General features: G+C 38.3%; 1 long non-coding RNA gene and 1 pseudogene across 1 annotated transcript in view; one reads left to right on the forward strand and one right to left on the reverse strand.

Annotated features, from left to right (window-relative positions):
* The window catches only part of LOC123333728, a 312,273-nt gene that overhangs the window by 89,277 nt on the left and 198,677 nt on the right, over nt 1–24,319 (reverse strand). The window lies entirely within an intron of this gene.
* On the forward strand, nt 18,232–18,304 carry LOC112585356 (annotated as a pseudogene).

A 24,319-nucleotide genomic window follows, 5' to 3' on the forward strand; every position in this document is an offset into this window, starting at 1 on the left:
TACCGCACAATTGCACTCATCTCACACACTAGTAAAGTAATGCTCAAAATTCTCCAAGCCAGGCTTCAGCAATATGTGAACCGTGAACTTCCTGATATTCAAGCTGGTTTTAGAAAAGGCAGAGGAACCAGAGATCAAATTGCCAACATCCACTGGATCATGGAAAAAGCAAGAGAGTTCCAGAAAAACATCTATTTCTGCTTTATTGACTAATCCAAAGCCTTTGACTGTGTGGATCACAATAAACTGTGGAAAATTCTGAAAGAGATGGGAATACCAGACCACCTGATCTGCCTCTTGAGAAATTTGTATGCAGGTCAGGAAGCAACAGTTAGAACTGGACATGGAACAATAGACTGGCTCCAAATAGGAAAAGGAGTACGTCAAAGCTGTATATTGTCACCCTGCTTATTTAACTTCTATGCAGAGTACATCATGAGAAACGTTGGACTGGAAGAAACACAAGCTGGAATCAAGATTGTCGGGAGAAATATCAATAACCTCAGATATGCAGATGACACCACCCTTATGGCAGAAAGTGAAGAGGAACTAAAAAGCCTCTTGAGGAAAGTGAAAGTAGAGAGTGAAAAAGTTGGCTTAAAGCTCAACATTCAGAAAACGAAGATCATGGCATCCGGTCCCATCCCTTCATGGGAAATAGATGGGGAAACAGTGGAAACAGTGTCAGACTTTATTTTTCTGGGCTCCAAAATCACTACAGATGGTGACTGCAGGCATGAAATTAAAAGACGCTTACTCCTTGGAAGGAAAGTTATGACCAACCTAGATAGCATATTGAAAAGCAGAGACATTACTTTGCCAACAAAGGTCTGTGTATTCAAGGCTATTGTTTTTCCAGTGGTCATGTATAGATGTGAGAGTTGGACCGTGAAGAAGGCTGAGTGCTGAAGAATTGATGCTTTTGAACTGTGGTGTTGGAGAAGACCCTTGAGAGTCCCTTGGACTGCAAGGAGATCCAACCAGTCCAATCTGAAGGAGATCAGCCCTGGGATTTCTTTGGAAGGAATGATGCTAAAGCTGAAACTCCAGTACTTTGGCCACCTCATGCGAAGAGTTGACTCATTGGAAAAGACTCTGATGCTGGGAGGGATTGGGGGCAGGAGGAGAAGGGGACAACAGAGGATGAGATGGCTGGATGGCATCAATGACTCAATGGATGTGAGTCTGAGTGAACTCTGGGAGCTGGTGATGGACAAGGAGGCCTGGCATGCTGCAATTCATGGGGTCGCAGAGTCAGACACGACTGAGCGACTGAATTGAACTGAACTGATGTATTTGATGGTAATTTTGTATATCTTTTAATCAAAAATTTCTGTGTCAACCTTCATACATTCATTAAGCAAAGTCTGTCTGTTGCTTGGAAGTTTACAAAGACCGAGAGCTGAGAATGACTATCAGTAATCATTCCTCACCCTGGCTTTAGACTTACCGGAACTCTAACAGCATAACTGCTTCTCATTTCCCAAATTTTAAGATTCTTTGAGTTTGACTTTAAAAAAAATAAAAAAGTGTTCCATGCTACGTGACTTTCAGTATCTTAGTTCTCCAATCATTGATAGATGAATGTATAAACATGTGGTACACATATACAATAGAATAATGTGTTTGTACATATATAATATATATACATATATTAGCCATAAAAACGAACAAAACTGGATCATTTGTAGAAACATGAATGGGCCTATAAACTATCATACAGAGTGAAGTCAGAAAGAGAAAACAAGTATCATATATTAACACATATATGTGGAATCTACAAAATTGGTACATATGAACCTAATTGCAGGGCAAGAATAGAGACATAGAGAATGGCTCTGTAAACACAAGGGAGAAGAGGGGGTGGGATGAATTAGGAGAATAGGATTGACATATTCACTATATTGTGTAAAATAGCTAGTGGGAACCTGCAGGGAATTTGGCTCTGTGCTGACCTAGGAGTGGGAAGAGGTGAGGTGATGAGACGGAGGTCCAAGAGGGTGGGGATAACTATACATTATAGCTGGTTCACTTTGTTGTACAGCAGAAAATAGCACAACATTGTAAAGCAACTGTACTTCAATTAAAAAAAAAAAAAGACATTACCTAATCACAGGTAATAAAGATTTTTTTCCTACTATTTATTCTAAAAGTTTGATACTCTTTGGTTTTACATTTAGATCTATAATACATGTCAGTTGATTTTTGTATATGGTGTAAGGTTAGAGTCAAATTTCATTATTTTACATATGATATCTAGTAATTCTTGAACCATTTGTTGAGGAAACTAGTTTTTCTCCTTTAAACTGTCTTTGAACTTCTGTCAAGAATCAGCTGATTTTGTCAGTTTCCTGGTTTTCACAAAGTACTTTGGTTATGCAAAACACTATCAATGGGAGCTCTTGAGGGAAGCTGGGTAAAAGGTATAAATTAAATCTCTCTACTGCTGTGTCCAACTTTTTGTGATTCTTAAAATATTTTAAAATAGAGTCTTTTTAAAAAAATCAGTTGTTCACATTTGTTTGATCTATTATTATATTTTCTATTATGTCCCACTGGTCTTATATATCTTGATTATTATAACTTCATGATAATTCATGAAGTCAGGTAGTATTATTCCTATACCTTTACTCTTCTTTTGGCTATTCTAGTTCTGCTGCTTTCCATTTGAATTTTAGATTCAGCTTGTCTATATTCATAAAAATTCCTGCTGGAATTTTGACCGAAGTTGTAACATTGTTTTATTAACTCAATTAGATATTATTTTTTGACCCACAATATAGTCTGTTGGTAAGTGTGTCCCAGGTGCTTTTGTAAGGAACGTATATTTTAAACAAGTGATGACACAAACCAGCCTATCTGCAGAACAGAAACAGACTTTAAAAACAGAGAACAGATTGGCGGTGCAAAGGGAGAAGAGGTTGGGGAGGGATGGAGTGGCAAGTTGGCGTTAATAGATGCAAGATATTATATATAGAATGGATAAACAAGTCCTACTGTACAGAACAGAGAACTATATTCAATAACCTATGATGAAACATAATGGAAAAGAATATAATGAAGAATGTGTATATATATATATATAAATATATATTTATGAATTACTGAATCACTTTGCTGTACAGCAGAAATTAACACAGCACTATAAATCAAATATACTTCAATAAAAACCAACAATAAAAACAAAGACGTACTGTATAGCACAGGGAACTATATTCTATGTCTTGTAATAACCTATAATGGAAAAGAATCTGGAAAGCCTATATATATATATATATATATATATATCTGAGTCACTTTGCTGTGCACCTGAAGCTAATACAACATTGTAAATTAAAAAATACTTCGGTATTTTTAAATGGTTAAGAAAATATACACAATAGGAATAAAAAAGTGTAAAAGAAAATAGCTGAGGTTATACCTGAATATAACATTTACTTAACTATTTCATCTCAGCTACGCATTTTTCTATTATCTTTGTTGTTGTTCAGTTGCTAAGTCATGTCCAACTCTGCAACCTCATAGACTGCAGCTTGCTAGCCTCCTCTGTCCTCCACTGTGTCCCAGAGTTTGCTCACATTCATGTTCATTGAATCGGTGATACTATCTAACCATCTTATCCTCTGTCAGCCACTTCTCCTTTTGTCTTCAATCTATCTTACAGACAAAGACAAGTACTGTACGATATAATTCATATGAGGAATTTTTTTAAAAGGCAAATCTGTTTAAAAAAAAAAAACAGTAAAATGGCATTTATCAGGGCAGTGGTGAGATGTGGGGATAAGACTGATGGAATTTAAGGTACAAACTATGCATGCTAAGTCACTTCAGTCGTGTCTGACTCTGTGCAACCCTATGGACAGCAGCCCACAAAGCTCCTCTTTTCATGGAATTCTCCAGCAGGAATACTGGATGCCTTCCTCCAGGGGATCTTCCTGACTCAGGGATTGAACCTGCATCTCCAGAGTCTCCTGCATTGGCAGGTGGGTTCTTTGTCACTAGCACCACTGGGGAAGCCCGTTTAACAAGTAACAAATGAACTACAGAGACCTAATGCACAGCATAATGAGTATAGACAAGAATACTGTGCTATACAGTAGTCTCCCTCTTAACAGAAGCTTCACTTTCCCCAGTTTCACTCACCCATACTTAATGGCAATCCAAAAATTATAATGGAAAATTTCAGAAATAAACAATTTGTAAGCTTTAAACTGTGCACCATTCTGAGTAGCATGATGAAATCTCACTCCATCCTGCTGTCTGCCTAGGATCCCCATCATCAACATTATCATTGCTCAGTGATCCAGAATCACCCAATGCAGGTGATCCTCCTTCTACACATCATCATCAGGTCTGCAGTAGCCTAACCCAATGTTACAAAGTCTCCATCTTTCACCTCACCACACAGGCATTTTATCAATTCAGTCACAACAAGAAGGGCGAGTATAGTACAAGAAGATACTTTGAGAGAGAGACCAGTTTTACATAACTTTTACTGCAGTATGTTTTTATAATTGTTCTATTCTTAATTATTGTTAATATTTTATTGTGCCTAATTTATGAATTTGACAATGGCACCCCACTCCAGTACTCCTGCCTGGAAAATCCCATGGATGGAGGAGGCTGGTAGGCTGCAGTCCATGGGGTCGCTGAGGGTCGGACACGAACTGAGCGACTTCACTTTCACTTTTCACTTTTATGCATTGGAGAAGGAAATGGTGACCCACTCCAGTGTTCTTGCCTGGAGAATCCCAGGGACAGGGGAGGCTGGTGGGCTGCCGTCTATGGGGTCACACAGAGTCGGACACGACTGAAGTGACTTAGCAGCAGCAGCATGCATAGGATAAGGGCTTCCCTGGTGGCTCAGAGGTTAAAGCGTCTGCCTGGAATGCAGGAGAGCCGGGTTCAATCCCTGGGTCAGGAAGATCCTCAGGCGAAGAAAATGGCAACCATTCCAGTACTCTTGCCTGGAGAATCCCATGGAGGGAGGAGCCTGGTAGGCTACAGTCCATGGGGTCACAAAGATTCAGATGCGACTGAGCGACTTCACTTTCACTTTCACTTCACTTATGCATAGGAAAAAATACAGTATAGATACGGCTCAGTATTCTTCACAGTTTCAGGTATATCCACTGAGTTCTTGTAACATGTAGATAAGGTTACAAGACTTAACTTAATAAGGTTGGGAGGACTACTGTAATTATATAATATCAATAAACTTTGCTACACCAGCAATCATATTATAATACATAAATGTACCAAAGTAACACGCTATATACCTTAAACGTTCACAATGTTACATGTCAAATCTATTCAATAAAAAACGAAATGACACAGTAACAATCAACAGTGCCTGATAACTGCTCCTGTGCATCAAACACAGTTCTAGACACTTTAAATACTGCAGCTCACTCAATTCATCAACTCTATGGGAGATGACTTTTTCCATTTTGTTAATGAAGATCCTGAACCACAGAGCAATTAAGAAACTCTTTCAAAATTACCTGACTAGTAAGTGCCATGCTTAAGATTTCAACCCAGACAGCTTGGTCCCCCAGTTTGCCACTTCCCCACTCTGCTATGGGCTTCCCAGGTGATGCAGTGGTAAAGAATCTACCTGCCAGTGCAAGAGACATGGGTTTGATCCATGGGTCAGGAAGATTCTCTGGAGAAGGAAATGGCAACCGACTCCAGTATTCTTGCCTGTGAAATTCCATGGTAGAGGAGCCTGGCAGGCTGCAGTCCATGGGGTCACAAATAAGCAGACACAACTTAGTGACTGAACAACAACAACAATCAGAAACAATAGTAAAACCTTTGCCAACAACTGTAGCAAATCTATGTAATATACTCATTAATACCTGTGAATCAGTACAAATATTTTTATATCATCTATCAGTTTGGTCTATCACTTAAGCATAGTACTGGTCACACAGGTGACACTGAATAAACATTTATTGACTTTATTGCCCAAAATGTTTGTGTGCATTATAGAGGCAATACAAGTATTGGTGGTTCCGATCACAACCCAGGATCTGGGTTACCTGGGCTTACGTCCAGCTCTATCTATTACTATCTCTATGAACTTGGGCAAGTTACCCATCTTTTCAATGCTTCAAATTATTACCTGTATAATGAGGACAAACACTATTTGCCTTAGTTATTTGTTATCAGTATTAAGTCGTAAATGCATAAAAAGTACTGGTTTCACTAGTGGGCAGAGAGAAACAGTAGAGAGAGAGAAAAAGAGAGAGAGAGAGGAGAAAAGCTAGAAACTCTTTAAGGCTTCAGATAACCCCATTTACCAACTCTGTAGAAAACTGTTTTATACTAAGTGATAATTCTAGCATCCTATAGTTAATAAGGAAAATAAAAGATGATCTGATTTTATATAATTATTGAAAATATTTTATTCTTAGTTCCTAAATTTACATATTGCATATGTTTATGGTGAGTTTGCAATGGCAAGGTACTAATTAAAATATTTTTGTTAGAGATTTATGTTTTTAACATACTCTGAAATAATATAATATTAGGGCAGAAAGCTCACATTCTGGACTGGTAGTTTAATACCTATAGTCTTACCCTAATGTAGAAGTAGAAAAAAAATTTTTCCTTTAAAAATAAGGTCTTAAAAAACCTATTTAAATAAAGTTAAAGTATAAATATATAACATAGAATAAAAACTGATTTTCTTCAAAAATAGACAATCTGTACCTTTAAATTTCAATTTCTAAGACACCTGTATTTTAGACAACTAAGCAAAATAAAAAGCTATTTAGCCACAATTAATATACTTAATTTGAACACAGGAAAAAAAAACTGTAAAAAAAGAAAAATAAAACCATGCTTAGCTATTGCTTATACTTGTTAACAAGAAAAGCAAAAGAAAAAAAAATGAGAAGAAATGAAAACTCAGTATATACTTTTACCTGCATGATGTGTGCACTGTATATGTGCTAAAAGAACCATAATGCATCCCTTTATTTCTGGAAGCAGACCAGTGTTACATCTTTAGAAAATGAAATCATAAAATAACTCAATAGATTATGAAAAAACAATTGATTAAGTATGACCTCTTGGCCCTAAAATATTGATATACAGCTTAGAAGCATCAGATAGCAACTCAGTTCCTAGACAAGGTCCATGTTTTCACTTAATTTATTCTGAAGGAGGATAACTAGCTGACTAGTATTTCAAGATTAGGTAATATTATTTACTTTAAAATTTGTCAGTAAATATTCTGCCTACTATTTTGTCTCAGAAATGTTGAATATATTTAAACAGGAAAGCAAATGAATAAGACCGAAAGAAATTCTAGAAACTATTGGCATTATGTGTGGTAGCTTGAATGAGAATGAAGGACCTTAGGATGCCCCAAATTTCTTCAGGAGGGAAATACTGATACCCCACTTTGTGGTGGCGGTTGTTGTTGTAAAGGTAAAATTATATTAGAGAGAAACAGAAAGAATATAACTTCCTACTCTTTAAGTGTAGGCTACACATAATAACTTCTTTTCATAGCATATAGTATGGAACTGCGTAAAAAGGTGTATGTTTGCAGTAGAGAAATCTGAACACCAGCACCTCAGCCAGGAGACCAAGTCCAATGTCAGCAGCTGTAAGTCATGCTGATGGTATATACCCTGCATATGTGGTGGTGATAAAAATGTCACATTACCCCTGTGCTCTTCTTCCCATAAACCCAGCCTAATTACAAGAAAAAAGGCAGATAAATCCTAGTGGAAGAACAGTCTCCAAAATGTCTGGCAAATTTCCTCAAAATTGTCAAGTTCATCAGATACAAAGAAAGTCTAAGAAACTGTCCCAGTCAGAAGGAGTCTAAGAAGACAGAATATCACATATAACCCTGGATAGAATCCCAGAACAGAAAAAAAAAAAAGGCAGGGTGGGATAAGGTAAATCAGAGATATAAATAATGTGAAAGGATCAGATAATAATGATGTATTAATGCTGGTTCATTAATACTGTGCACATGTATCCTATTCATTTAAGATATTAATATTAGAGGAAAATGGATTTGGGAAATAAGGTATGACTCTACTGGTTTTGGAATTTTTCTATAAATATAGAACTTTACTAAAAGCAAAACTTTATGAAGTTAGAGAGAGAGAGAACGCGAGCGAGCGAGCATGCCCAAAATACAAAGGTAAGTTGTTTGTGCTGAGCTTAGTCACTCAGTTGTGTCTGACTCTTTCTGACCCCATGGACTATAGCTCACCAGGCTCCCCTGTCCATGGGGATTCTCCAGGCAAGAATACTGAAGTGGGTTGCCATGCCCTTCTCCAGGAAGTAAGCTGTTAAAAAACACTAAATATTTCAGTAATCTAGCAAATATGAATAAACTGCATATTCCAATTTAAAAGAGATTTTCAAGTTGACTTAAAATAATTGAGGAATATTCTAAGATGCACACATTGGACAAAAATAAGAAGTTTACAGGTAAAATGACAGAGGAACTGTATCTCACCAATTCTAAGTGAAAGAAAGATAGCTTGGCTAAATTAATAGCAGATAAATAGACTGTATTACAGTGAACATTGTTATGAATGAATCAAATCTTAACAAAGTGTTAACAAATTTATTTCACCAAAAGGAATTAGCTATTGTGACCATGTACGCATCAAGAAGATGTGAAGAAAAGTACTCATAGGTGGCTTACTATGAGAAAATAACAAATCACTATCAGTATGATACCTTAACAGTTCTTTCAAACATTGAGAACAGTATCAGACAAAAATGTTACAAAGGTAGAGAAGGTTTGAATGTCAAAACCAAAAAGTTTAACCAAATGAATGGACATAAAGGCAATTTTGTATGCCTCTAACACTTAGGGAATCAATTAAAAATGAAAATATTGCACTGGGAATCATTATGCAATTATAAATGTACAACACGTTGTACACCTTAAACTTTGGAAAGGAGATTTAAAATGGAACATTTATAAAAACTGTCATATAATGTCTGTAAGCAAATCATCCCAGTTTTGTGGAATAGATATCATAGAGCATACAGAGTTAGGAATTAATAAGAAATGCAGATGGTGGCTGCAGCCATGAAATTAAAAGACACTTACTCCTCGGAAGCAAAGTTATGACCAACCTAGACAGCATATTAAAAGCAGAGACATTACTTGCCAGCAAAGGTCCATCTAGTCAAGGCTGTGGTTTTTCCAGTAGTCATGTATGGATGTGAGAGTTGGACTATAAAGAAAGCTGAGGGCTGAAGAATTGATGCTTTTGAACTGTGGTGTTGGAGAAGACTCTTGAGAGTCCCTTGGACTGCAAGGAGTTCCAACCAGTCTATTCTGAAGGAGATCAGCCCTGGTATTTCTTTGGAAGGAATGATGCTAAAACTGAAGCTCCAGTACTTTGGCCACCTCATGCGAAGAGGTGACTCATTGGAAAAGACTCTGATGCTGGGAAAGATTGAGGGCAGGAGGAGAAGGAGACAACAGAGGATGAGATGGTTGGATGGCATCACCGACTCAATGGACATGAGTTTGGGTAAACTCCGGGGGTTGGTGATGGACAGGGAGGCCTGGCGTGCTGCGGTCCATGGGGTCACAAAGAGTCGGACATGACTGCGAGACTGAACTGACTGACTGACCTGAAGATAGATTTAATTTTAAAGAATAGAATGTTAAAGATTAAATATCATAAAAGTGTGCCAAGTTAGAAGTTAATAGGAAAATTATAGCTATAAGAATAGTCATATTATTGGAAATTTTAAGATATGTTTCTAAGGAATATATTGGTCAAAGAAAAATCATAGATGATATTTTTTTTAATACTTAGTACTGAAAATTTTTAAAGGCAAATGAAAACTATGTAGATAACCTTGTACAGTGAAGCTACTAGGATGCTTCCCATTAAATTTTAGACCTGTATACTTACACCTGAAAATATGAAAGGTTAAAAATGAATTAGTGTGAGAGAGAAAAAAAAACAATAGAAAACAAAGGGAAAATGAAGGATATAATAAATAGAAGATTCAAGTCGATGAAACAGAAAACTGAGTTAGGAGTTAGTTTTTCAAGCAATGACAGATTCTAACAATGAAGGCTCTGCTGGATTGATCCTCTGCAGAAAACAGGTATAACACCTGTGTATAATGCCCAAAGAAGTCAGCAGATGAAGGCACTACAGAGTGAACAGAAGCAGAGAGGCTAGTGGGGGATGTATGCTCAGAAGAGAAAATAAGGACTTTCTGTTTGTTTATTTTGCAGCTTTTAGTCTGAGGCTACAGATCATCAAATGCCAGATGGCAGCAGTGGTATCAGTGGAAAAAACAGTCTTTCTGGCTTGGGGGAACTAGAAATGCCTAAATAATCCTACAAGAAATGAAACAACACATCTGCTTCCCAGTGGCACAATGGTAAAGAATGCAGGCAGCACAAGAGACAGGTGTTCAACCCATGGGTGCAGACGATCCCCTGGAGTAGGGAATGGCAACCTACTCCAGTATTCTCACCTAGAAAATTCCATGGGTGGAGGAGTCTGGCAGACTACAGTTCATGGGCCCATGAAAAGTCAGATACGACTGAGCGATTGAGCGCACACGCACACAAAACAAATATACCAAAGAATTTTAAAGATTCCCTCAAAGATAGTGTTACTAGCTTCAAGCAACAAATCATCTCAGTCTTTAAACTCTTCTGGACATTTAGAAAAAAAAAATGCCTACTTCCCAGAACACCTTATATGATGTCAGCATTGCTTTGATAAGGGTAACACCACAGAAAAAAATTTATGAATCCATTTACAAGTATTTTTAAATACTCAACAATAGTAAATAAAATGCAACTTTACAAAAACAATAAAAGATATATTAGACTACTTATTGAGAATGAAATAATATCTAGTGCCTATTTATAACAATAAAATGTTAAAATGCAAATTAATTTGAGCCCCTCAATAGATGTAGAAAAACTGTATAGAATGAATTATGGATTTATAATAAAAACTAAGTAAATTGGGAATAAAAGATAGCTATCTTAACTTGAAAAGTTATATTATAAAACAGTATATATACCATCCCATTTGTGTAAAAAGCATTCCTTAAAATCTAAAACAGAACAACAACAAAAAAATATCCAAAAAAGACCAGGATAATGTGGCAAGCATTTACCACTGTTTGAAGCAAGTCTGGTAAAATAAGAATGAAAATTTAAATAATTTCTAATTGAAAATCAGAAAAAAATCTGCAATATTAATCTGCAAACATCAACTGAATTTTAATAAAATAGCAAATCATTAGAAAATGTAATTAATAAAAAGATACAATTGGTAATAGCAGAAAAAGGCAAGTGACTAGGAATAAATCTGATAAGAAATATTTAATTAATTCTTCTGTGTGTATATTATAAAGCTTGATTGTGAGATACTGGGGGAAAAAGATCAAACACAAATATCCAATATTATAGACATAATAAAATACACTTTGATGCCACATTGAAAGTACGGAACATAAATTTTCTGTAGGTCTAAAACCTGAGATTTTCTTAATTTTTCTAAGTTTTCCTTTTGTTTGGTACAGATAAACCCATCTTTTGGATTCCTGAGATGATAAAACAATGGTAAAACAAAGTTCATATTTCTTGAAATACTATAAATTCTTAATTATTCAAACAAACTCTTCAACCACTACTAATACTAAAAAGAAAAATTAAGAACTTTGGGAAATAACATGAAAACCATTTATGAAAAAAAAATTGCAAGAAAATGAATTTTCTGGAACACTCAAAAGCTGAGGGTCAAAGATATTTTTGAAAGATTCTTGGCCACAGATTTGACCTTGAGTTTCTAATTCAAAGTGAAGAAATCTTTGCCAAAGTTGGATTGTTTTAGGAAACAGGAGAACTAAGTGACTGAGGAATTTCCTTAATAGAAGTATATCGATTTTGGATCATGATGATAGCACAGTGCAAACCAAGCTTCCCATAGCCAGCAAGTCACTTCCTTGGTCAGCATCACAGCAGCGATGTGCCAGCAACTGGAACTCTGGAGGTGTGGGAACCCACAACATGCCAAGTCTCATTTCACTCAGTGTGGCCACCTTGATTCCACTAAGTTTTCAAGTGAGTGAAAGTCGCTCAGTCATGTCTGACTCTTTGCAACCCCATGGACTATACAGTCCATGGAATTCTTCAGGCCAGAATACTGAAGTGGGTAGCCTTTCCCTTCTCCAGGAGTTCTTCCCAACCCAGGGATTGAACCCAGGTCTCTCGCATTGCAGGCGGATTCTTTACCAACTGAGCTATCAAGGAAGCCCTGTTTTCAAATTCTTGGCTAAAATGTCAGTGACTTGATCTTATCTTAAAGTAGGTGTGTTACCAAGTCCAAGTTCGCCCTGCTCACTGCATGACAGGCCAATAAATTTGAGACACAGAGACAAACTGTTGAGACAAGCAATATAATTTTATTCCAAAAGATGACTGATAGAGAGGATGGCAGACTAATGCCTCAAAAATCAAAACTTTGTTAGGGTCTGGACGCCAGATTCTTTAATAGGCCAGAGAAGGGGAGGAGTTGAGGAAGTAAGACCATTATCTTGCAAATAGCTCCTGCAATGGCCAACCTCATGGAGAGGATGTGCTAATCTCTTTAGGCAGAGGGGCAGGGCTCTCCAAGGCAGGGTATTATGCATGACTGGTGCTAGTGATAAAGAACCTGCCTGTCAATGCAGGAGACATGAGAGATGTAGGTTCAGTCCCTAGGCTGGGAAGATGGCCTGCAGGAGAGCATGACAACCCACTCCAGTATTCTTGCCTGGAGAATGCCACAGACAGAGGAGCCTTGGCAAGTTACAATCCACAGGGTCACAAAGAATCAGACAGGACTGAACTGATTTAGCACACATGCATAATAACAAAGGCAATAGAAAACAAGTATAAGTCAAAGAAACAGATACATTATGAAGTCACATTCGGTGCTTCCCTCCAACAGGTGTGCATGTGTGTCATGTGTCACTACAATAAGACATTTCAAATATTAAGTGATGTTGATGGACTATGACATAGTGCTTGCAAAACGAGTGCAAATTACACACGGAGAATATTTAAAAACTTAAAACAAATGTGCTCTCTTGGTGGTTCTATCAGTTATGCCATTATGATATATAATAATTAAGTCAACTAAATTATAATAAAAATAAAAATGATACAGTCATTTGAAAATATTCCTTCAAAATGTTTTCAAATTCCTTGAAAATGTTCCTTCAGAAGGGATTCCCTAAAGAATATATTGAGTTTCCCAGGTGGCACTAGTGGTAAAGAACCCGCCTGCAAACGTAGGAGATGCAGGTTCAATCCCTGGGTTTGGAAGACCCCCTGGAGAAGGGCATAGCAACCCGTCCAGTATTCTTGCCTGAAGAATCCAATGGACAGAGGAGTCTGGCGGGTCACAAAGAGTTGAACACAACTGAAATGACTTAGTACTCAAAGAATATATTAGGTAAATACTCTCCAAACAATAGAAGCAATGTGTGCAATGTATTCTTCACTGCTCTTTCCTGACCAATCGGAGAGCAAACTACCCCTACCAGTCAGCTGCTGATTTTCATACAAGAGCACCATGTCATGACAGAGCTGTGGTTCTCTACAACTGCTATAAAGACCAATGACCACAAAAGTACTACTAACTGAAGAGGCTTATTAAGCAAATTTTAGAGCAGAAAATGTAAAACAACATGATGACCTTAAGAAAGAAAACTATGTATATTGTCTGCAAGAACAAGAATTAACCTTTCACTTTCATGTATCTTTTGAAAAAAGACACAACAAAGAATTTTAGTTATTCAGTCTAGGGCATTTTCACTTTGTCAGTTACATTGGAGCTGAGTATATAATCAGATGGTAGTGATCAACTCAGTGATTAATTTTATACCTCAGACCAGTAGTCATGCCTTTGAGAAAAAGAAGACAAACTGTTACTAGCAATCTTCATGGATGTTAAATCAAAGGAAATTGTCCCACTCATATTTGTTTTGCTAAAGTCATATAAAGACACTAGAAAGATGAATGAAAAGGCTATTAAAACTCCAAATGTGTTTTGTGCATCAGCATGGAACTTAAAAATGGCTGAGTGTAAATGTTTAGTTATATAATAAAATCATTATGAAGATCAAGGTAAAAGTATTCTATCTGAATTGTGCACCCCTCTGCCTCCAGCCATTCGACCTAAGTCTGGAAGTGGTCCAAGACTTATATAATTGTCTAATGCCTTAACAGCTCAGAAATAAGTGGTGAAATAAGATGTTTGTGCTTTTGATAGCACCCTTCAATGGATCTACAGCTCTAACAATAACGTGTAATGTGACACTAAATTTAAATATGTTCTACTCTTTCAGGACATGGTTTTCATTAGATTTCCATTGTATGAGTTGATACAGAACATCTTAAGTTCATATTTTTCAAAACAAAACAAAATCAAATAAACTGCAGATGAAAATATGTCCATATAAAGTTTATATTGTCCTTGAAAAATATTAGATTGAAGACTGGATTGAGATGAAGGAATAGAAGGATGTGGAGCTCACCTCCTGCCACAAGTACATCAAAATACATCTCCACGAGGGAAAACTCTCACAGAATACCTGCTGAATGCTGACAAAATGTCTCATAAAACCAAAACTGCTAGAAATACTGCCATATAACCAGGCAGGATGAAAGCGGGGTGGGTGAGGGGTGGGGGAGGAATCGTGAGGAGACCTGCAACTCTGGGAGGGAGCTGTGCAACAGGAAAGGTTCCCTCACCCTAAGAAGCCCTTTCCCTGGCTAGAGGGTCAGCCAACACCGAAAAGGAGCTTCATAGGCTCAGAGGAGAGTGCAGCTGCTGCAGGCAGAACAGAGAGAGACCTGCTCAGAAGGTCCTGACCATCCCGCAGCAGTCCTCAGTCTGAGACATGTACCTGCTGGTGCCCACAGGGGCAAAGTGCTGTGTGCAAGGTAACTCAGGCTTCAGGGGACGGAACTGGGGAGAGGACTGAGACTGGCTGCATAGAGACAGCTGTGAAAGGCTGGAGGGTGGGTCAAGTCAACACAAGGGATGGGCACAGGAAGGAGCCCACATCATCCACTGAAGCCCCAAGGTTAACATCCACACTCGAAGGGAGGGGCAGGGCCCACCTGGGCAGCCACATTCTCTCTGTGCTCCCAGAGAGCACCCACACACTCCTCCCCAACTCCACCCAGAGACTGCCCACATCGGGAAGCTGGGCTGAAATCCAAGCCAGTCCCCAGGGGCTGAGCAGCTTCTCATGAAGGACTGAAACCTGAGTTTCCCAGCAGCTATGTGATCCGTGGATTTGAACATCACGGACTTCGTAAACTTGGAGCTCTGGGACACCAAGAGGGTGACTGGCGCTCCCCTGGCTGGGGCAGGGTGGTGACAGCGACTGTGGTCTCGGCACGCACATGCACGCAGACACAAGGGTGGGTCTGGGCTGACTCAGTAGCTCTAGGGCAGTCCAGATGCATGACTGTGGCAGACCTGGTGCCTGACCTCAGAGGTTCTGTGCCAACAGACCTAGGCTACTGGCTCCATGAGCAGAGTGCCTAAGGGACATGAAGGCCAACCGCCTGCATTGCCACAGCTGAGGCAGGGCTGGGGCAGTGCCAACAACAGTGTGCATTGTGAGCCCACACGACAGTGACAGGCGACTCCATGGAGAGCACTCCCAGGTGGACTGCTCCCAAGCGGGAGCACTTAGGGGCTCATCTTCCAGCAGGGGTGCTCCAGTCCCCCCAACTCACAGCTCAGTTCAAAAGCAGAACTGGGTCATATCCTGCAAAAACTGGCCTTCCCTGGTGGTTTAGATGGTAAAGAATCTGCCTACAATGTAGGAGACCCAGGTTCAATCCTTGGGTCAGGAAGATCCCCTGGAGAAGGGAATGGTTACCCACTCCAGTATTCTTGCCTGGAGAATCCCATGGACAGAGGGGTTTGGTGGGCTACAGTCCATGTGTCTCAGTTGGACACAACTGAGCAACTCACACACACACATACACACACACACACACACACACTCTCACACACTCCAACAACTAGGGAGCAGACCCTACCCGTGACTGGGCTTTGATGCCCTTAGAGCAAGAGGAGGCCCTGTTTAGTACCATAAGTGCAGGCTCTGGTCACAAAAAAAATAACAACCATACCCCATCAATGGGACAGGGGCCAGCACACCAGGCTGGGTGCTCCACCCTGAGGAGCCTGTAGCTGGGGACTCAGGCCCCCTCAGCGTTCCCTGCTCTGATGGATATCTGTATTCCTGATCAAAGCGCCTCCAACCAGAAGTCTCTTTATCACGGGCCCTTGGCCTAGCCATGCCTGCCCCAACTTCTGCTGAGACCTCGTTATTGGAGGCAGGAAGGACAGGCATCTAGAGCTACTTGTCTCCTCTCTCAAGCCGCTCCTCTCCTCGCCTCCCTTTTCTCCTGCAGGACCCACATCCCGCCCCCCCCCCACCACCCCGCCCACCCAGTCAATGACAAGACCTTTGTCCCATGCTCCCTCAACAATGAGACAACCCTCCTATTTGTTCTAACACATCTGAACCTCACTAGGTGCATTCCGTGGGTGGGGCGGGGATGGATCACTGAAGGACCTGGTGCTTTCTTCTTTGCCTTATATTATCTCAGGAAGTGACTAAACTCTCCAGAATTACTCTTATTTTGTCTTGTTGTCTCAGTGAACAACTGCAACTTCTGACAGCACCTCTCTCTCTAGGTCAGCCCAGCTCTTGACACAGAGCATGGATTTATGAGTCCTCACTTCACTCCTGTAAGTGGTTCTGGCAAAAGTCTCAAAAACCCTTCCCAGCAGCTTCTTAGTCTGGCAATATCAACTGTTTTAGGGTGGGCGCACAAGTTAAAATCTATGCATTCTGGATACATAGAGTTAAAAGGAAAGCAAGAATAGAGTCCATGAGCACATTAAATATCTTGGAACAGAAGAATAGGCAGTGGAAAATGCCATCTTGTTTGATGACTATAAATCTGCTGGCAAAGTAACTCTGTGGTCATTAGAAAACCTCAATTAATTAATGTCAATGCTAATGACTAAATACATAGAGGGCCTATTTCTTACAAAGCACTTTCCAGTCAATATCCTTATAGACAGAGAAGACTGAGTATAATTCCTAGGGTGAGCCGAAGACTGTCAAATGAATGGCCTTTTTGAGATTAATAGACACAAATAGCATCATTTAGGTTATTCTATAATATTCTGTCTTTCCTTTAATATTTTAACTATTCGAGGCAAATTCTACTGTCAGATCAGATCAGTCACTCAGTCGTGTCCAACTCTTTGCGACCCCATGAGTCGCAGCATGCCAGGCCTCCCTGTCCATCACCAACTCCTGGAGTTCACTCAGACTCACGTCCATCGAGTCAGTGATGCCATCCAGCCATCTCATCCTCTGTCATCCCCTTCTCCTCCTGCCCCCAATCCCTCCCAGCATCAGAGTCTTTTCCAATGAGTCAACTCTTCGCATGAGCTGGCCAAAGTACTGGAGTTTCAGCTTTAGCATCATTCCTTCCAAAGAAATCTCAGGGCTGATCTCCTTCAGAATGGACTGGTTGGATCTCCTTGCAGTCCAAGGGACTCTCAAGAGTCTTCTCCAACACCACAGTTCAAAAGCATCAATTCTTCAGTGCTCAGCCTTCTTCACAGTCCAGCTCTCACATCCATACATGACCACAGGAAAAACCATAGCCTTGACTAGACGAACCTTTGTTGGCAAAGTAATGTCTTTGCTTCTGAATATGCTATCTAGGTTGGTCATAACTTTCCTTCCAAGGAGCAAGCATCTTTTAATTTCATGGCTGCAGTCACCATCTGTAGTGATTTTGGAGCCCAGAAAAATAAAGTCTGACACTGTTTCCACTGTTTCCCCATCTATTTCCCATGAAGGGATGGGACCAGATGCCATGATCTTCGTTTTCTGAATGTTGAGCTTTAAGCCAACTTTTTCACTCTCCACTTTCACTTTCATCAAGAGGCTTTTTAGTTCCTCTTCACTTTCTGCTATAAGGGTGGTGTCATCTGCATATCTGAGGTTATTGATATTTCTCCCGGCAATCTTGATTCCAGCTTGTGTTTCTTCCAGTCCAGCATTTCTCATGATGTGCTCCACATATAAGTTAAATAAACAGGGTGACAATATACAGCCTTGACAAACTCCTTTTCCTACTTGGAACCAGTCTGTTTAAAGACTATACTTTCAGGGATCATTTCTATAGTTTGTTACTAGAGAAGTTTCTTTGATCGTGGAACCAGTCTGTTGTTCCATTCTACTGTAGTGGTCCTTAATAGCAACAATTTAATTATGAAATATTAGATTTATAATTTATGAAATATAACAAGCTAGAGTTTCACTAATTCAAAAATTCAAGCCACAGGGGTTTGTGTGAGTCTCTAGAATAATGAAATGGATATTTTAAGTAAGAATAGAAATCATAAATGGATATAGGCTATTTTAATTACAAATGTGAATAACTGTTCACCCAAGAGATGAATAACTTACACTGAGTTTTAAAGGCAGTTGTATTGACTAAATGATATACTTTCTAAAGCTAAATGTGCATCTATATATGTGCGTGTTTGTATATATATATATATGTATATATATACACACACATATGCTAATATATATTATACTTATGTAATGGAGGAAGTTTTATTTTCATTTATAAAATGAGGACAATAACTTATTAATAGGAACATGTAAAGAAAATTGAGCAATGTAAAGTACTCAAAACAGAGCCAAGTATCCATCATCAATAGATAAAATTGCTGTTGTTGTTTACTCACCAAGTCGCTAATTAATGTTAGACACTTTTGTGACCCCATGGACTATGTACCTCACCAGGTTCCTCTTGTTCATGGGATTTCCCAGGCAAGAGATAAAATAGATACATGTGTGTAGATATACATGTGTGTAGATATATGTGTGGGTAAATGTAAATATCTATAATACATGCTTATTTTCTTAGAGTTGAAGAATACAATAGACTTGAGCAACACAAAATTGTATGTCTGCATATTAAGAGAAAGAGATACGAGAGATACAGAGAGATCATATTTAGTTAAAAGATTTGGAATAGTTTCATAAAAAAAGGATATTTTAAGATAAGCTTTGAAGGAGACCTATCAAAATAGTTGGAAGATGCTGATATATAAGGCAATAGCATGGGGCAGAGGTAGAAATGCCTCTCCATAGTAGAATAATATCAGTGTTATACTATTATTTTTTTAAGTTTTTTTTGTACCATTTTAAAATTCTTTTATTGAATTTGTTACAATATTATTTCTGTCTTATGCTTTTGTTTTTTTTTTGGCCCCAAGGCATGTGAAACCTTAGCTGTCCAACCAGGGATGGGACCCGTACCCTGTGCGTTGGAAGGCAAAATCTTAACCACTGGGCCACCAAGGAAGTCCTCCATTACTTTGTTTTAAGAGTTTTTAAAAAGTTATTATTAAGTGATTTAACAGCACTATGAAAACTACTACCTAAATAAATTCATATAAATAAGCAAATAAAGTTGAACAATAAACTAGATATGATCTAACTCACCTATTCAATAAATTGGATAAAGTGGTAATATAGAAGACACAATCAAAGTGTTACTATAATTTGCTTGATTCCATATCTGAAATTTAATTTTAGAAAAATATGTTTGCTCTAAAAGATGATTTTCAAAAACGAAGAATTTGAAGATGGATGTCAATATTATTTTAGGAATAAGGGTATGAACATTCATCATACAAATAATTCTTAGACACCCATTTGTTTCCATGCAACACCTGTTCCTTGTGTACTTGTTTTTTATTATTATTTTTACTTTCTGTTACCAATGGTGATTTATCATCTCATTTATTTTAGGTCTTTGGTAACAACATATTAAAATGAAATAGAAGAGTATTTTGTTTTGTAAATAAGAAACACATTTCTATTCATCCATTTTGGGAAAATCACAGTTACGTGTAAAATATTGATTTGTTGCTAGATTGTTTATTTTTAAAACATCATTTCATGCCTAGAAGTAATAGCTTTCATTAGCATATACTTTATGCTGCAGCACACAATTTCAATATTGTAGACAAATTATATGGTAACAAAATTGCCTGAGTTTCCTGTTTGAAAAAATGAACTATAGTACATCGCCTTCAAAAATCATTACTTTTTAGATGGGCTTCTGCCTTAAATGCATTAACAATAATCTCAGGGCACAATGTGTGGCAAAGCACATGGTTAAGCATTAGCTTTCTACTCCGAAAAAAATAAAACAAAAACACCTACATTTCCCAGATTCGTGTCATATATCTTAGGGTGGGACCACCAGGTAGAAATAAAATGATGACAAATAAGCTATAGAACCAACACTTCCTTTTTACTCCCAACTTTAAGCAAGGTCGTGCCCAGTGAGTTATGGGACTCTCAGCCATCCTCAGGGATAGCCAGAGTGACACACTTTTCACATCAAAAATCAAATAAATATCCATTTCTGGAGCCGTCTTAGCAGAAAAAAAAGACAGCCATGATTATGAGACAATAGATAAAGCATTAAATAAATTAGGGATGCGTATTAAGGAGTTGATTATAGGATTTTGTAAAGGTAATGAAAGATATTGTAAATTTTTTTCCAGAGATGTGCATGTATGTGTTGTGTGTGTGTGTGTGTGTGTGTGTGTGTGTGAAATGAAGCTAGACTCACTCTGAATGACTACCTGCCTCCTACACCCCCAACTCTCTTTCCAGGCAATACTGTTTGCTTCAGTAGCACAATACCCTTTAGCTCACTTTCCAGTTTATCAGTTTAATTCCAAGAACTCTTAATGTCTCCCTTGAAGGGAGGTAGAGACAGTGTTAATTTTCCTCTCTTATTTTACCTTGGCACCTACTGATTACTTTTCTAAGCAAGCTGTTCCGGTGACATCCGTATAGGGCAAATGCCCTCACCAGCATAAAACAAACGAATTACCGCTTTGGTAAGGTTTCTGAGGTCTGCGTGCCTTATTAGAACATCCAGTGTTCTCGGGATGTCAGATCAGCTGCACTTTGCCTCAGCCGAGGCATTCGGCATCTCCTTCCTGGCACCCTGCCACAACCGAGTTGCTTTTCATTCATCAAACACCGCAGCACAGCACTCTAACTAGGCAGCTGCTCCCCATTTCTGCCCAAATCTCTTTATCATGAAATTGGGTTCATTTCAAAAAGTTTATCATGTTGAAAAGGGCCTGCAATGCAAAAAACAATGCCATTTATCAGCGAAGGCAAGGAGACTGCTAGAAAATGATGAATTTTCCATATGTGGCTGTAGTTTATCACCAGTTTATTTTAACTTCCCCTTGCACTTGCTGGATATGTTTGCATGACAGGTAAACTTTAAGTGCCTCAGGCCCCTCTCCCCTGATGAATGTGCTTAATAATGCAGATGTACATTTATAAAGTTGTCTCCTACCAGAGAGTGTACAAGAAAGGCAAACTGTAAGAGCCATAAACTATTTTCGAAAATATCTGCATGATCTTAGGACTCATTTAGCTCATGCCAGAACAAAAGGCAAAAAATAACATCAAAGGAAGAATTGCTTTAAAAAAAATAGTTTTACACAGCTACATGTACCGAATTGTTAGAAACTGTTAAGTGTTAGTGGTATACACTTGAAAACACAGGCGATATTTAGGGCTATCAATGAACTAGTATTTGATTGCAAACAACCCCACTGTCTTACTGAGAAAGATGCCCTAAGGGTTATTAGGAAGCTCCCAGGAATCCCAGCAGGGCTGAAGAATTGGGCTACTGTACCAGAATCAAGTCCATTTCAGGACTGGTCCTCAATGAGACATCACTGACACCCCTACTGGGCACTGTCTTCCCCTGTTTACACTCTGCCTCTGAAAACCAGATTCTCCTGACAGCGGGGCCCCTCCAGGAGGGGCTCGGCACCCTGCCTTCTTTATCCTGTATGGCCCGCTTCTGTATGGCACCTTTGGGGTAGTTAACCTGGTTGGTGGAACCGAGGCTATCTATCCTGGCTGAGAGACAGTAGGATTGGGAAGGAGCTTCTGGATTCTATTTTAGCGTACATGGAGATTCACATGATGAAAAAATCCCTCCAACTAAACAGCTGTGTTTAAAGGAGGCTTGTGGAGGAACAGCAGCAACAACAGTGTATCCTCGTTGTGTGTCTTCGGCAAAAACTGATATGCGTTTGTAACTGTTTATCTGAGCATTGGCAACTCAGTTGAAGACAGCTAAACCACTTTATTTTCTGTTTCAGCTAACCCAGATACTATCAGATTATTTAAAAATTCAACAGAAAAGGACCAGAATCTATTTCTATTTTATGCCATTAGCCCTCTATCCTACGTTAAGACATTGGTCCTCATGATGCCAACTCTGAATGAACTACCATCTTAACAGAGAAGCTTGATTTATAATAAGGTCATACAAATAAGTTCAGAACTGATTCCTGACAATAAGTCAAAGTTCAGTGAAAGCTCAAAATTACGTATCTCATAATAGAGTTCTCTACAGAACTGCTGTTTCTAACTGCTCTTAGAATTTTGCTTGATAACCTTTGCAATCTATCAAGCAATTAAATGGTATAAAGTGTTTTACATAAAAGCTGGTATGTAAATATATCTGAAAAGAACAAAAAGCTATTCTTTTTTAAAAACAGGACAAAAAGCTCTTTTTAACTTGTTACAGACAACGCTATGACTCAGAGCAGTTCACTTTTCAATTTGAATTTTCACTAAAGCTAAAACCTAGGGTATTTTTGGTCTTGTGGCAGGAGGGAAACAAGAAAGGAGCTCTAACAGGCTGTGTGGCTGAAGTGGCACACTCTTTTTTTAAACTGTTACCTGAGATAACTTGGAAGGCAAACTAAATCCCTTCTGGAAATTTACATCCAGGTGCAGAGGTGGGAAACAGAACATTATTGGGATATTTTCTCTATTATTTCCTGTGTTGGGAAGATATTTATAAGAAGAAAATGGTGTTCAGCAAACAGAAATGGAAGAGAATAGAAAGATTCTGGAAATCTGGGTGCTTGGCAGTTGGAAATACTTGCTTCTCAAGACTAATTGGGGGGCCTGAAAAAGATTGAGTGAAAAATATCCAGCAAGAGCTTTAATCGAACAAAAATCCCTGATAAAATTTAAATTACCTGTTTTTTTCATGTAATAATTATAGATGTCTTAAATATTGTTGAGAGGAGGAAATGAAGGAAGAATAAGAGGGGTAAGATGGGAAGAGGAAAGAGAGAGGCATGGCATGTAAAAATAATAGGTCAGAAATTTGTCCACAAAAACTTTGGATTTGGTAAGCTAGTACATGGAAGTGACCAAAAGTCAATAGATAGTCAACTAATATTAAGAAAATTATATTTCCAAATATATCACAAACCTGGATATAAATAATGAGCTAGTGACTTGGAGTTCAAAATTAAAAGCTCCATCTCTTTTAAAAATACTATTAAGAAATGAAAAGACAAGCCACAACTGGGAGAAAATGTACTTGCAATTCGTATATCCAATGAAAGAATAATAACCATAATATAAAAATCTCACAACTCAGCAAAGAGAATTCTACACCCTAATGGACAGGAGACTTGATCAAAAACTTCAAAATATATGCTTCCATTTATAGTGGATTCCTGAATTATTAGTATTTCAAAACAGAAAGTCTACCAGGGACTATGAATAACTGAATCACTTTACTGTACAGTAGAAATTAACATAATACTGTAAATAAATTATACTTCAATATTTTTTAAAAGAATAAAAATTAAAATAATTAATCCCACTATGCAAAAAAAAAAGTCTTAATTATCCATGGAGTCAAGGGGGTTTTAGCTGCAAAATAAAAAAATTATAAGGAAATCAGTGGGAGTGACGAGACTATTCTACATCTGGAGTATGATGTTGATCACACAGGTCAGTGTCTGATAAAATTCATCAAACTACTTTAAAACTAATACATTTTATCTCTAAATTGTATTCATAACATTTTTTATAAAGCATTGCATATTTTGGACATTAAACCATCCTCCAAACTTAGGCTGGAAGCATGCTGTAATAATTTACTACCCCTGAAGCCAAGGAAAGTTTCTAAGAAGAGAATCTCCCAGGGAATATAATCAGGTACCAAGAGAAAAAAAAAAAGCACAGCAATTCCTGGAGACCAGAATCTGGGCCTACTCAAAGAACCTCTGCTCCTTCAAAGTGAGGACCTTCACGTGATCTGCCCAATGAGATTTCACAAGAGTTTTGGATAAACAACTCTTCTGCA

The sequence above is a fragment of the Bubalus bubalis genome, chromosome 5 (assembly GCF_019923935.1).
Source record: "Bubalus bubalis isolate 160015118507 breed Murrah chromosome 5, NDDB_SH_1, whole genome shotgun sequence".
NCBI lineage: Eukaryota > Metazoa > Chordata > Mammalia > Artiodactyla > Bovidae > Bubalus > Bubalus bubalis.